The sequence below is a fragment of the Cricetulus griseus genome, chromosome 2, assembly GCF_003668045.3.
Source record: "Cricetulus griseus strain 17A/GY chromosome 2, alternate assembly CriGri-PICRH-1.0, whole genome shotgun sequence".
NCBI lineage: Eukaryota > Metazoa > Chordata > Mammalia > Rodentia > Cricetidae > Cricetulus > Cricetulus griseus.
In genome coordinates this window covers 71,358,083-71,372,704 of record NC_048595.1, presented here as the reverse complement: position 1 = coordinate 71,372,704, position 14,622 = coordinate 71,358,083, and the positions used below count along the sequence as shown (strand labels likewise).

The 14,622-nt window shown below is 38.9% G+C and overlaps 1 pseudogene; it reads right to left on the bottom strand.

The window, feature by feature from the left end:
- Window positions 1-385: 385 nt before the first annotated feature.
- LOC113833987 lies at window positions 386-562 on the bottom strand (annotated as a pseudogene).
- Window positions 563-14,622: the final 14,060 nt, after the last annotated feature.

The window sequence follows — 14,622 nt, the reverse complement described above, 5'->3', positions numbered from 1 at the left end:
TTTCCTCTCCATTAAATTTTTATAGGTCAAAGAGTTTCCCACATGTCCCACTTTCTCACGAATCTCCATGACTGGTCTAGCCTCCCCACACATTTTCCTATACCTTAAAAGAAGTTGAGCTGTATCTGTTTTTAGGGTATGCTAATAAATTATACACAAATGAAGAAATTATGAGCAGAATTATGAACTTGAAGTGTATTTGAAAGGTTTAATTTTAACTAATTAAGTTTTACAGCAGAATAATATTGTCTTATATAATTGGTACTAGTAAGAAAATTCTGGGATTCATTTCTTTAATATTGTCAATATTGTTTTGGGAAACTTAATAACCAATGGCATGATACAACAAGTTTGTGGACAAATTGTGCTTTTGTTTTTTCTTTACTCAGAGTTCATCTCCCCTCACCTCTGCCTGCCTAAGGAGGACAAAATGAACATCAGTGGCAAATGGCAATGAAGCCCCAAAGAGCCAGCTTCATGCTCAGGGTTTTTTAGAGCCCTGCAATGTAGAAAAACTCTTTAGCCATGAGCTACAGAAATGATCCCTGACAAAATAAGTCTATTTCACTCAAGAAAAGCAATGCAAAATGAGAAAGCTGCCCTTTCCCCAATTTCAAAGCATTCTTCAGTGGCCTGCCATCTTAAAGTGGTCTAGGAATCCAGTTAAGGTGAAGAGCCAGGCTCCCTGAAGATGGCACAGAGGAAAGAAAACAGGACATTGTCCTTGAACTGCTGAATTAACCTTCAGTGGACACTTTCTGCTAGTACTTGGTCTCATTCTAAACTTTCTGTGCTCTCCCTTTAAGGAAGTAGATAGGAGAGAATGCACAGTCACACTGTCAGTTTCTGGAGATTTCAGAAGGTGTTTACACATATTTTCTTGTACCAGCCCTTGCATCGTGGCTTGCCCAGAGTGATCGTCAATTATTTATGGAAAATTGATCCTTACCAAAAACATGATGTATATTTTCCTTTTCCACTGGCTTGAAGGGCTTAATGTTTCTGTTCACATTTGCCAGATTGACCAGTAGTGACAGCAAATAAGAAATGGCCTGATAGAGTCTATGTAAAATAAAAACCAGGAAAATATTTTATCTGTAAGCAAGTTTGACATAAGTGATGGTAACATCAACTTTTAAGGTAAAGTACCAAAGTCCATTAACCAAATTTTGATTTTCAGAAACAAGTTTACACAATGGTGACTCTTTAAAAAGTCTTAATAGGTGCTCATTAAGCATTTTCCATGCTTCCCAAGTGTTCCAAATGGATGATGTAACACCACTCCTGTGTTGTGGCTAATTTCCTCTTGGACAATTTCTCCAGCCCCATCATCACCAGAGTTGCCAAATCCCACCTGGCAGCCTACTGTGGTGGAAACCTCCTTACCAGGCAGGTGTGGGTGATGGCTTCTAAACAGCTCTAAGTCAGCAGACGGGAAGTGTTAAGGCTTCAGAAACTCAGCCATCTGGTCTTGGACTAAAGAATGCCAGGAAGGTTCAGAAGGGAAATCAAGAAACAAGAGAGAAGGGCGGTGCCAAGCCTCTGGGGAGCCAGAGCTGCTACTGGAGAAAGATCCTAATGTGGATTTGGGATTGGAGATGAAGGGGAGCAGGCACTGCTATAGCAAGCAGTAGGACTGGGGTGGGAGGAAACTCTGTGAACCAGCTTCAGTGCTAAGCTGCTTATGGAGGATGTAAGGGAACATTCAGTCTCTGGGAGAGAGCCTGCGATCAGGGGCTTGAGCTGAAAATTGGCTCTCTTTCTATCTGAAAACTGGAGGGAATCAAATGAAAGGCTAAGTAGAATGTTTATGTTTTATTCCCAGCTTAATTGAAATGCTTGCTGTAGGAAATGTAGGAGATGCAGACAATTAGAAAGAAGAAAACAGTTATCTCACCACTGAATTTCTCTGTCATTGTATCTCCTAAACGTGGCTTCCAATAACATTAAGGTTTATGTTACTTCATTGCATTCTGTGGTATGGTTTCCATTGTACAGTAGAAAGGGGCCCCTTGCAAACTTTGTGGTTCTGATTGTTTCAATTGAATGCCATTTCATAGGCATTTTTTAAATTTTTCACATTGCAATTTGTATCTTCATAATTAGATACAGTATTGCATGACACAGGCACTTCCTAAAACATCCATTTACCTTATCTGTTTCTATTGATTAGCGTGTATGAGCAATGCAACCATGAACATCTGAATGTAGTGATTATCTGATAGTTTGATTATTTCCTTGAACAAGTTAAGGCAAGTAAATTGTTGAAATGATTATACATTCCAAAAGCTATGGACACCTTAAATATTCAACTCCTAATAAACCATGTACCATAACTGATTAAATATTTCATTCATGATCATTCATAAATACATCCCTTTTCCTACCTTTCATGATTGACATAATATATAATGTTGTCATCTAAACAAAGTTCTACATTCTCCTTAACCCCCTCTCCAAAACATGAGGAAAATAGACTGCCAACTGTGCTATTTACCTGCATGCCAAGTTTTTTATAGTTAAAAGAGTCATCACTGTTGGCAGAGTTAGCAGAGTATTCAATAGACTTTTGTTCATTGTTGAGGGAGTGACAGTGGATAGTCAACATGACAGAAGAAAGAGCATAGGAGAGCTTTAGTAAGACCAGGTAGCTGCCACCAGGTGAGAAGCAGTGCTTTGTTAAGTGTTCACAGGTCAGCATGAGATAATGCTGTAGAGAAGTTTCCTCCACATTGAAACATTCCATCCTGCAGAAAAGGTCCTCAAACCAGAAAGCAAACAACTCAAAATAGCTTCAGGAACTCCCTGAAATTGAGCAGACACTTCAGGTAACTCCTTCCCAAGAGTAAACAATAAAGATTACTGAGAGGAACTCCCAGACAAGCCAAGCTGCAAAGAAGGCCCTGGGACCAGACTAGCTGCCTGGTATACCAATGTAGAACATTCTCCAACCTGCTGAGCTGCTTGCAGACTATGCAGTGGGCTCCAGGTTCCCAGACTTTGTGAACTGTTGTCCATGCTGGGGTGGGCTTTGGTGATGCAGCTGTCTTTGAGTATTTTTCTGCCCCTCACATATGTTCCTTTAAGAAACCCCAATAAAACCCACTTGTTCCATGGACTTTGGTGGTATCTGTAATTTTGTCTGGCATGAGTTCTCTATGAGTAGGTGTGTGTGTGTGTGTGTGTGTGTGTGTGTGTGTGTGTGTGTGTGTTGTGTCTCCCAAGATAAAAGTTTTTACTACACGACAGACAATCAACATGGAAGACCTGACATCTTGTACAAACCCAACTTTAATACCCAAAGCTTCATTAAAAAAATGGTTTGGTTGCATTATCACCCTTATTCCACAAGTCGTATCATAATAAGCAACATTTTCAAACCAATGCAAACAGATGTTTCCATTTTACTAAATTTTATTTACGCACATCACTTTCCACTAGCAAATAGTTGAAGTATATGTCTCAACATCAATAGACTATAATGATTCAGAATACACATTGCCGTAGTACTGACACATACAAACTCCCTCTTCCCTCCCTATTTCTCTCATTTTTCCATCATATGGCCATGCTCCTTTTAAAGTGTCAGAGAATAGCACTCCTTCAGAACTAGCCACACCATCTCTTTACATATATGGACACTGTGATCTGACCAGGGGATGGAACCTGATAAATTCAGTACTAGAAATGAGAGAATCACCTGTGGTTCCCCAGTCTATTTCTTCCTGCTTCTCTAGCGAAAACATATTCCCTATGCCACCTATGCTTCTTATTCTAGTTTATGCTTCGTAAACGTGTTAGAAGTCCACTTTTCTTACATAAACTATATTTTTTAAATGAGAAATTTCTAATTCCTCAAAATCTACTCTAGATGATAGCTCCTACTCCTTACTAAGTTACAGATGGAAGGAGGCAGTCATGTTTTATCACCACTGATCCCTTACAGAGGGAGGAAAGTCTATCTATCTTAAGCTGAATGTCACTCTAAACAATTGGAGACAGACCCATTGAGATCAAAATTGGCTTCATATAAATCAATCACTTTAAACAATACATATAATCATTATGAGACCTTTCCATGATGGTGTTGAAATTATACAACAGGACAGCCAACAATAAAATAGTTTTAATTATTGCATTATATTCCTAAGAGCAATTTCATGAGAAAAAGTTCCTGTGAAGTCTGTTAACCCAGTTGGGACAAGAAGTTTGAACAAAATGAAAGGGAATCAGCCTTTGTGCATAATGTCATAATGATAGTAATCGAAACCATGCAATCACATAGACATTCTGCTCTCTATAACTAGTTCTGAATAACCAGTGATTTTCAATGGTAGAAAAGTGGCCATTTCAAATTTCCACACAGAAAAGCATTGTGATATTTACGTTTAACCCAGTTATGTTCTCTTGGTGGTATTTATAAGGAATAAGGTTCCTATGCAAGAGATTGAGAACAAGGGTTGTTTTAAATATTTCTCATTTGTGGAATGCTTATAAAAATCCATTATTCATGGTTTGGCTAAACTTTTGGAAATGCTACCACAAGGACCATTAGACATTGTCTCAGCTGTTTCCTACTCCTCATTATTGCTGGGTACATGGTGATTGCCAGAGCCAGATTGGATAAAGCACAAGATCCTCAATCCCTGTCATTATAGGATGGCATTGTTTGGCCCCTATCACTCTTTGAGAATGTCATATGCTCGTGGTGCTCATGTTCATGATTAACACAGCTAACAACAGTGTTCACTGTACTCAACCTTTCCCTGGGCTCTACTTCCCTGACAGACCAGAGAATGACATCAGTGGTCTAAGAGGAGTAATTTATGACATGAACAGAGATAAAAGTAGCATTAGGGAAAAAGAGTTGATAACATTTCCTTGGGTTTCAAAGCGGTCTACCTGATTGAAATGTCCTTAATAAAAATTCCAGACTTTACCTAGGATTTTTATTTGTATTATTTTGTCCTGTTCTGCCTGTGTCAAAATCCTGCCTCTTGTACACCAGCCAAACACTGTACCATTAGGCTCCAGCCCCAGTCCTCAGGTTCTTTGTAGTCTGATTCTTTACAATGATGTCTTCCCCTTAACTATTTCAGGGTCCCTGATGCATCATTCCAGGTGATATTAGTCATTCAAAACATTTGAATCTCTTAAAGGAAACTTCACTCTTCTTACTGGAAAATTACTGAAAGACTCTGCGATATCCTCTTCAGCCATCAAAATATAGAAATATGTATAACTCATAAACAGGGAAAAATGCATCTGCTTAAAGGTAAGCTGGCATACTTCAGACTAGGTTCTCAAATGCAATGCAGAAAAGAAAACAATAAAAACATGGAAACTCTGAATGATCTCAATTAGACCATGGAAAGAACAGCACAGTGAGAAGCCTATGAGGAAAATAAAATTGGAGAAGTTGTGAGGAAACATTCTGACTGCATGAGATAGCTATCTGTATACCATGAGTGGGGCTGTGTAATAAACAAAGGGATCCCTGAGTATTAGGAGCACTCATCCAACCCAAACAGAAAAAAGTCCAAGGAGCCAGTCAAATAAAAATGAGAATGTGGAGCACTGAGATTCCATCCACAGCAAAGTGATACAGAAGTGACTGTTCCTTGTAGGACCGGAAATGGTTGTGTAGGTGTAAAAGAAACATGAGATCAGAAAAAATGAGAATATGAGAATTTCAAACAGGTTTCAAGCAAATCCTGGGTACTTCTAGAAGCTCTGAGATTATAAAAATCCATTTTATTTAACCAAGTCCTATAAACATTTAAATATGATTAAAATATGTTTCTTAAATAATGCCAGATAATATTCTCTAAGCTGGTGTTTTAGAGAATGTGTTTGGGGGAATTACAATTGACTTATAATCCTCCAGAAGCAATTTAACTGTTACAGAACAAAGTATGCAGGCGTGCCCTCAAATTTAGTTCTGAGATTGAACTTCTAATTAGAGCATTCTTTCCCCTAGTTTGTTTCTTAACTATAAAATAAGGGTTCAGATCTCATTTTGTTTTGAAAAGTTTAAGTGGGGTAAAATCTGAGAAACATGTATCACTGCGTCAAGCACACTTCGAACTCTTGATGTCAGTTTGAATCATTAGCATCTTCATCCTCTTCATCAGCATCCTTTCTGTCTTCACTACTAAATTAGTCACATTGACTAATCAGGGTCAGTGTAAGCCAAAATTTCCCTGTGATTACAACTCCTCAATTGTAACTTCTTAAGCATGTGCCAGCAGGGAAGTCATAAAATGTTGAGTTACCTAAGGCCTGAGCACCTGTCACTGCAGTCTAATATTACTAGAGTTGTCTCTGGACCAGACTGCATGGTCTATGGTTCGGGAATGGGTGCAGAGAAGAACCACTCCAGAGATGCTTTTAGGGAACAGGATCCTACTCTGTATTGGACAGTGAGTGCTCATACCACCAGGGTCCCTGTGTGGAAGAAGCATATAAATGGAGACGTAGAGGGCACAGATACATCAGCAGGCTAGCTACTCAGGAGATTTCAGAATTCAGTGTTCTTTCTGACTTGTGGGAAGACTCCGGATCATGGTGTCTCATGATTCTTACTTTGAAGTGCAGTGCTCCAGGGAAGCTGACCACTAGCTCATGTTGGAATTTTTTTTCCTACAAATGCCAGAAGCAGACATGTGTCTTTACCCAAAGGAGGGTTAAAAACAAAAGCAATACAATAACAAGGTACCATTACTACAAAGGTAACAATTTTACTGATAATTCAAATTTCTTTGGTAATCGGCCCAAGTGAGCATAGATTCTTTTATTCCAACCATAATTACTAACATTACCTCTCATATCACCCAGTAAATCTTTTTCTCCGTGTGTGTGTGTGTGTGTGTGTGTGTGTGTGTGTGTGTGTGTGTGCATATATATGACAGAAATGGATACAAAAGTTAGAAGAGGTAGCAACTGAGTTCAAAGATCTCAGATGTGGAACACAAATCAGCTGCGGGGAAGAAATCATGGCCGTAGAGTCAGATGGTTGTGAAGTCAGGATTGGAAGGAAAGCTGTGACAAGTCCAGCTGTGTGGTGAAAGCACAGGAGAGGTCAAGATCTAGAGCAGGCAGCTGATGAATGGCAGGTCCAGATAGGCAAATGGGGCAGAAAGCCGATGAGCAGCCTGCACCAACAGCTGGCTAGGTTCCAGGAAATAGCCCAAGTTCTTTCCAAGTTATTTGCTATCAGTCTTTGATATATATATATATATATATATATATATATATATATATATATAGTGTCAGATGACAGGCAGTGGTGAGTACTCTCATTACAGTGGTAGTGTCATTTGACCCAAATGAGAACCTCATTCTTTCTCCAGTCTGGTGTGTTTGATATAATGTTAATACATCCATGGGCCCCTATTTAACTTACCCTAATAACTTTGTAGAGCAGCACCCTTTCTACCCACAGGACTAAATCCTTCATTACTTTCCACAGCATGGGTGTGGCACCAGATAGGTGATGCTCTTTGTGGGTCCCTGGAGGTCCATAGTCATTATCCATTATCAGAAATGAATTAAAAGAAGTAAAATGAAAGAGTCTGGAAAATCACTGTTGAACAAAATATAAAATAACTTCAAGCAGAGAGTGGGGGTGGCAACAACATGGGTTAATTGAGGTTCCATTTTGTCTCTTTTTCTGAAAGTTATTGCCAAGAGCAGGAGTGTGGAGAATTACACACAATATGCAACCTTTCTTACCAAATGTAACTCTTTGACACTTGACTTCAACTATTGTCAGTACTTTTTCTGTCTTCTTACTACCTACTGGCAACTTAGTATCTATAACTTATTCCAATGGATTCACTTCTTATCTAAATGTTCAAAACAAACATTTAAGAATCCAGGTGCTTTTCTAAAATGAAAGGTTGATGAATTTTGTTAAAACTCTCAAAATCAAATTTGTTGTAATCTCAAAATCTTTCGGTCCAAAAGAAGTATGATTCAAATCCTCCCACTTTTGGACTCTGACCATTATCTATCTGTATAAAGAATGATCAGATGGTTCACTGATTAGCAATGGCATCCTACTTGCATAGAAACTCAAAACTGAAAACCCTGGTCACTCTACTCCTCAAGCCCCAATAACACCCTAGCAACTTCCAATAACTACACTTTTACCCTTTTGTGATAAGACCCATTCTGGAGTGTATCCTGGAACCAGTTATGTTGAGTAAATCTAGCTTCTACAGATTTTAGGTGCATGAGCACTATGGTAAACTGTCCTCTGAGTAACCTTTAGGGGGAAAAGTCTTGTAGGAAAGGAAGAGTAACAAGTTAATACCACACCATCCAGGCTTTTAGGGGGAGAAAGCAACCACTGTTTTAATGATCAGCCTAGCATGGACTTCCAGGATGGAGTATTTACAGGGAAGACAGCGAGGTGGAAGTGGAAGGAGATTAGTGTTTCTTTTGGAACAAATGTTGGTTGGGGTGATGGTTAAACCTCTTTCTTGTCTGGACACTATTAGGAAAAGGACATAGCAAGGTAAGGAGACGAGTGGCTAAAGAAACATTACTGCAGGTTGTTGAACTTGAGGGTGATGAGATGGGGGTGATGAGGTAGGGGTAAGAAGTTGAGAGTGACAAGGTGAGGAGGCAAGCGTTTAAAGAAACTAGGTACTTTAGTCCTGAGGACTAAAGATCCTGCTGGGGAGGTAAACAAGTAAGCTTGAAAAAACTTACTATAGTCACCATTCCACCAAAATAGAAGTGTTTGCAAGACTGTGTGACCCTGGCTACTGCTGTGATGAAATACCATAACCAAGGCAACTTAAGGAGGAATTTATTTTGATTTAAAGTTCCAAAGAGATGAATGTCCCTCATAGAAGGAGGCATGGCAGCAAAGGGCAGGCATGGCATCAGGAGCAGGAGCAGGAGGCCAAGCATTCACAATTGCACACACAAGAGGAAAGCAGAAACAATGACTAGAAGTGGTGGAGGCTTCAAACTAAAAGCCCTTCCCCCTGTGACATACTTCCACCAGCAAGGGATAACTTCCATAAATCTCCCCCAAAACAGTACCACCAACTTGGAGGTGTGGTGCAAGTGTTCAAATGAACCTACAGGGGACATTCTCATTCAAGCCAACTACATAATCTTATCCCTATGCAGAATCATAGGTATCATAGGAAAGAACATGAAGAGTGAACAAAGGAATACATAAACTCAGCCTATAGATGAAAATCAAAACACACACCTCACCCCTAGCAATCAACTACTCTTCCCTCTAAAACCATAAAAGGAATTCCTAGGTAGTAGCCAAGAGGCTCCTGAGCAAATTTTACTTTGAAGCTGCTGGCTGGTTGCAATATTTTCACTCTGAGCTTTTGCTCTATCTTTGAGTAAAATCCTTTTCTACTTTGCTCTCTGTAAGAACTTCTTAAATTCTTTGAATAGGATGCCAAGAATCTGGAAAAACCAATTGCAGACAGACACTGCCAGTAACAATGAAAGTCAACCCCCATTTATTAGTGATGCTGGTAAAGGAAATAAGGGTGTTGAAAAAATACTTAAATATAAAGTGAAAGAATTTTAAAAACAAAACTCAACTATTTTCTTATTAGCTCAAACAGGCCATAAAAACATAGTCACAAAGCAAAAATGAAACAAAGATCCCAAAAATTTCTTTTCTCACCCAATGATAAGACCGTGAATTTTTAGCACTGGGTTTGTTTTCCCACAGAATATAGCAATCTTTCTAAAAGAGTGTTTGCCCAAAAAGGCAGATTCCTACCTCTGCCTCAGATTCTTAGCCTCTGTCAGATCTTTGTTTTGTTATCAAAATATCTGAGATATGTTATATGCTTGGTAAATGACCTCTATTCTGTTATTCGCAGCTTAAACTTCTAAAACAATTACACCCTATGGTGGGATAGTTTTTTTCTTTTTTTCAAGATATAACATTGACATTCCTTCCCCATTGAAATAGGACCTTAGCTACATAACCATGTCAACTAAACAGAACACTATAGACATGTCTAGGTCTACACTAATGGTAACAGAGCTGTTGATCCTCCCTGGTAGAAGGAGGGAGTGAAAGATAAGTGATATGGAAGTACAAAGAGGAGAAATCTGGGGTGGAAAAGCATGTTTCTTGCTTCCTGACATCTGCAGGTCTCCAAGTTAAATCAACTCACAAACACAATGGCTTAAGGTCAGGCTCCACATGGAAGAAAGAACAAGCAGCATTTGTCTTTCTGAGAGTGGATGACTTCACTCTGTATAATATTTTCCAGTTCAATCCATTTACCTACTGATTCACAATTTCATTTATCTCTTAGTGAAGTAAAATTTTATTGTGTATATGCTTTACAATTTCCTTATTCATTCATCAGATGATGATATCAAAGCTCTTTCCATTTCTTGGTTATTGTGACTTGAGCAGAAATGAACATGGATGACAAAAAGTCTCTGTAGGAGGATCTAGAGTCTTTGGGATGGTATATCTAGGCCATAGCTCTCACTTTAGGGTTGTTAGGACATGCTTCACTGATTATTTCCAGGGTGGTTGTATAGCTTTGCACACTCACCAACAGAGAATAAAGATTCTCCTGTCTCCATGTCTTTGACAGCATTTGTTTTGATTTCTTGATGATAGCCATTTTCACTTAGATGAAAAGAAATCTCATAGTAGTTTTAATTTTCATTTCTTTGATGCTAATGATGATAAAACTTTTTAAAATGTTTATTTGCCATCTGTGTCTCTTCCTTTGATAACTCGCTATTCAGATCTATAGCCCACGTTTTGTTTGCATTGTTCTTTTTATCCTTTTTTTTAGCTCTTTGTGTATTCTAGATAGTCATCTTCCATTAGATGTATAGTGGCAGAGAATTTCTCTCATAATGTAATGTGTCTGTCTCATTTTAGGACTTTTTAAAGTCCTTTTCTATGCCTATATCATGTAATTTACTCCCCACCTTTTCTTCTAGGAGTTTTCTTTTAAGAGTTTTACATTTTACTGAGAGGCCTTCATTCCATTTAGAGTTAAATTTTGTACAGAGTGAGAGAAGAGAAAGCAGTTTGTTTCCCTTACATGTAACTGTCCAGTTTTCCAGTTTGTTGAAAATACTTTCTCGGTGTGAATTTTGGTCATCTTCTTAAAAATTCAAGTGGATGTAGTTGTCAGCACCTGTATCTGCATCCTCTGTGTTATTCCAGTCCACTATGTGTCTATTTTGTGCAAATATTATGCTATTTTTATTACTATGACTCTGTAGAATATAGCTTGAGTTGAGTATGGTAATGCATTCAGCATTACCCTTTGTTCTCAGAATAGCTTTGCTAATCTGGGATCTTTTTTGTGATTCACCAATTTCAGTTCACCCATGCTCCTGTTAGTAGCCCCTCTCCCATGCTCTGTAAGTAAGAACAATGAACTCATCTGCTCACCATGTTAGACTTTGGTGGAGCTATTACTTTTATTTTTTATAGTGTCCAGTGTGAATATATATGTTTCTTCTCATCTCCCTAGTAAAAGTTAACATAATAACATTTTTTTGAAGATCAAAGGATAAAAAGGAAACCTATGGCAGGATTTTTTTTCTACTCTTCAACAGCTAACATTGAGGCTTCCATAGTGAAGACTTGGAATATAAAGGAGGATGATAGTTATGTAAGTAAAAAGAAGGTGTCAGAGATAGCACCAAAGTTCTTAGTTTGGATATGAAATTTTTACCAAAACTGTTTAAGAAGTCCACAGAGTTACCAGAGCCATGTGGCTGCTCAGAGCTTCTGGGCAAGCCTTAGCAGGGGCATATGGGTGATGATTTTTGCAGCCATAGTACATGAAAGGACAGAGCAATAAAGATAACTATGTCCCAGAGACCAACAATGTTACACAATCTACAGAACAAATGAGTAAGAGTCAGCTAAAATTCGTTTTTCTCATGGTAAAAAGTGCTAACAATGCAATTCAAATTCCAGTACCTATTGATTATTCTGTTATAAAATATGTTTACATTCTGTCTTGTTACCAAAAGGCAGGGGTTTAATACTACACATCGTTGATTACTTGAGGTCAGGGCACCCCAGCTTGTTCAATGTGTTTGTACATGCTCTGTGACCCCTTTATTACCCTCTGCCTCTTTGACTTACTATCCAACCACACTTCATGATTCATTTGGGTTTTACAACAAATCCATCCTGACAAGCCCACAAATCCTCCTAGACTTAGTGCAAAATCATGGAGCTGAACTAACCTCCAAAATTCTTGTTTTGAGTTTGGGTGTGCTCTTTCAGGTGTGTAGGAAGACGGCATCCTAAGCAAAAGGAATATAGTCATAGGGGACAATGCCTGGAAAGGTAGCTGGCCCTGCCTGACAGAGCCCAGACAGCTGTTGACACTCACATGAATGACAAGTGCAGGTCTCAGAGTTCCTGGGAGGGTGGCACACAGCAGAAAGCTCACAGCTTGATGTGCAGATGCCAATTTGAGCTTGCAGCCTGCTATGTTTTGATTTGAGAACTCAGCAGACTAGATGAGAAAGTCATAAATGGGCAGATGAATATGGAACACAAAACATCCTATTTATGAGAAGTGATCACTTACCTTTTGAGAGGCATGTTTTTCAGAGGTGACAGAAGTTGCATGATTGAGACCTGAAGTTTTCCATTTAATCCTATCCAGGCATTACCATTTGGAGAGAAACTAGTGCTAAGAATGAAAGGGTTCTGTATCCATCTTATTCTGACTTAGTTTTCTTGGGGGAACTGTTATGGAAATAGAAACCTAGCCTCTAAGCAGGAATTGGGGTCGTGTCAAGCAGCCAGGTGTATCATCAAGGAAAAAGAAACTGACAGCTGGAGCATTCTGCTTCAGAAATTCCCAACAGCGATAATGAGCAGGTCAGTGGCACACCTGCTGCAAGGAGGCTGCATCGTCTCATCAGGTGCTTGGTCCACCAGGGCCAAGGAAATGTCTTTGATATAATCCAAGGAGCCTTAAAACATATAATTAATAAAGGATCACCAATTCAATTTTTCCATGAATCTAAGACCCACTGTGGGAGTTTGTTAATAAAAACATACTCTAAGCCTCCTAGGCTTCTCTTCAACTGGATTGGGAACCTAGGAGTGTGCATTTTCAATAAGCTCTTAGGTAGCTCCAAGAATTACAGACACACAGATTTAGGAAAGGTTGGGGGGGGGGGTTAGTGGACCTGCTTTTCTTCTCACAAATATTAATTTAACCCTTGATATATGCCAAGTCCTTCCATATCAGGGATAGCATAGCATAGTTCTTCCTTATTATGGCGATAGCAGCTTGCTACAAATGGTAGCAACATGACAAACATGTTTTCTTACAGGCGCATTGACCAGAGGTCCATATAGTCCAGGTTCTTTCTGGAGTACCCGTGAAGGACTTATTTCATGAATCTGTCTTAGATTCCTGTGGTTCCTAGGGATGTGTGGTGCCCATTGGCTTGTTGACACTATCCTCTGGTATCTGCTCCATTATTCATATCTCCTCCAGCTCTATGTATCCTTCTTTGTTTCTTAAAACTTCATTCCCTTCACTGGGCGTTGGTGGCACACACCTTTAATCCCAGCACTCTGGAGGCAGAGGCAGACGGATCTCTGTGAGTTCAAGGCCAGCCTGGTCTCCAGAGCAAGTGCCAGGATAGGCTCCAAAGCTACACAGAGAAACCCTGTCTCGAAAAACAAAACAAAACAAAAACAAAAACAAAAACAAAACAAACAAACAAAAAACTTCATTCCCTATAGATTTAGTACTCATTTCTATCTGGTGCAATATGGCATCCATCCTTACTTCAACTACTCTGCAATGACCCTCTTTTCAAACAAGCACACATTCTGAGATTCTAGGTGGAGATGTAACTTGAGAAAAGGACATGATTTTTCCCACTGTGAATGGTAAGAAAAATTACGTTGTTTACAGACCAGTTGGGGAAAAAAAGACATTAATGAAGTAATCATACAAGAAAATATAAAGTTTTAGTATGGGTAAATGGCTCAAGTAGTAAAGTATTACTATGCATTTTGCAGATCTAAATTTAATCTCTAGCAACCAAATAAAATGGCATTCATTTATAACCCTAGTACTGGAAGGGGAAAAAAAAAAAAAACATGTTTTTTCCTAGGACTTTCTAGACAGCCATGCTATTTGAATTGGCAATCTCCAAGCTAATGACAGACCTTATCTCGAAAAGTAAACAAAACAAAATCCAAAAACAAAAATCACCAGCACCGCCGCAGCAACAGAGACAAGGTGGATAACATTTGAAGAATGACATTTGAGTGGACCTCTGACTTTTACAGGCATACACAACTGCATGCATGTACACTCGTACTCTCCAACACATGTACACTCACACAAACATACACAGGTACATGCTCACATACTTACACATGTGCAATCACACGGATATGAACACACAAGTGTACTGACACAAATATGTACCCATGAGAAACATAAGCACTCACCTGAGAAGATATAACTCATCAGAATTTACTGTGCCATGACAAAGCTGTGCAATCCGTCATTCAATATCTAAGTATTATATTACTTACTAAAGATACTGCAATATAAAATACACTGGTGAATTGTTACTTGCTATGTAAACTTA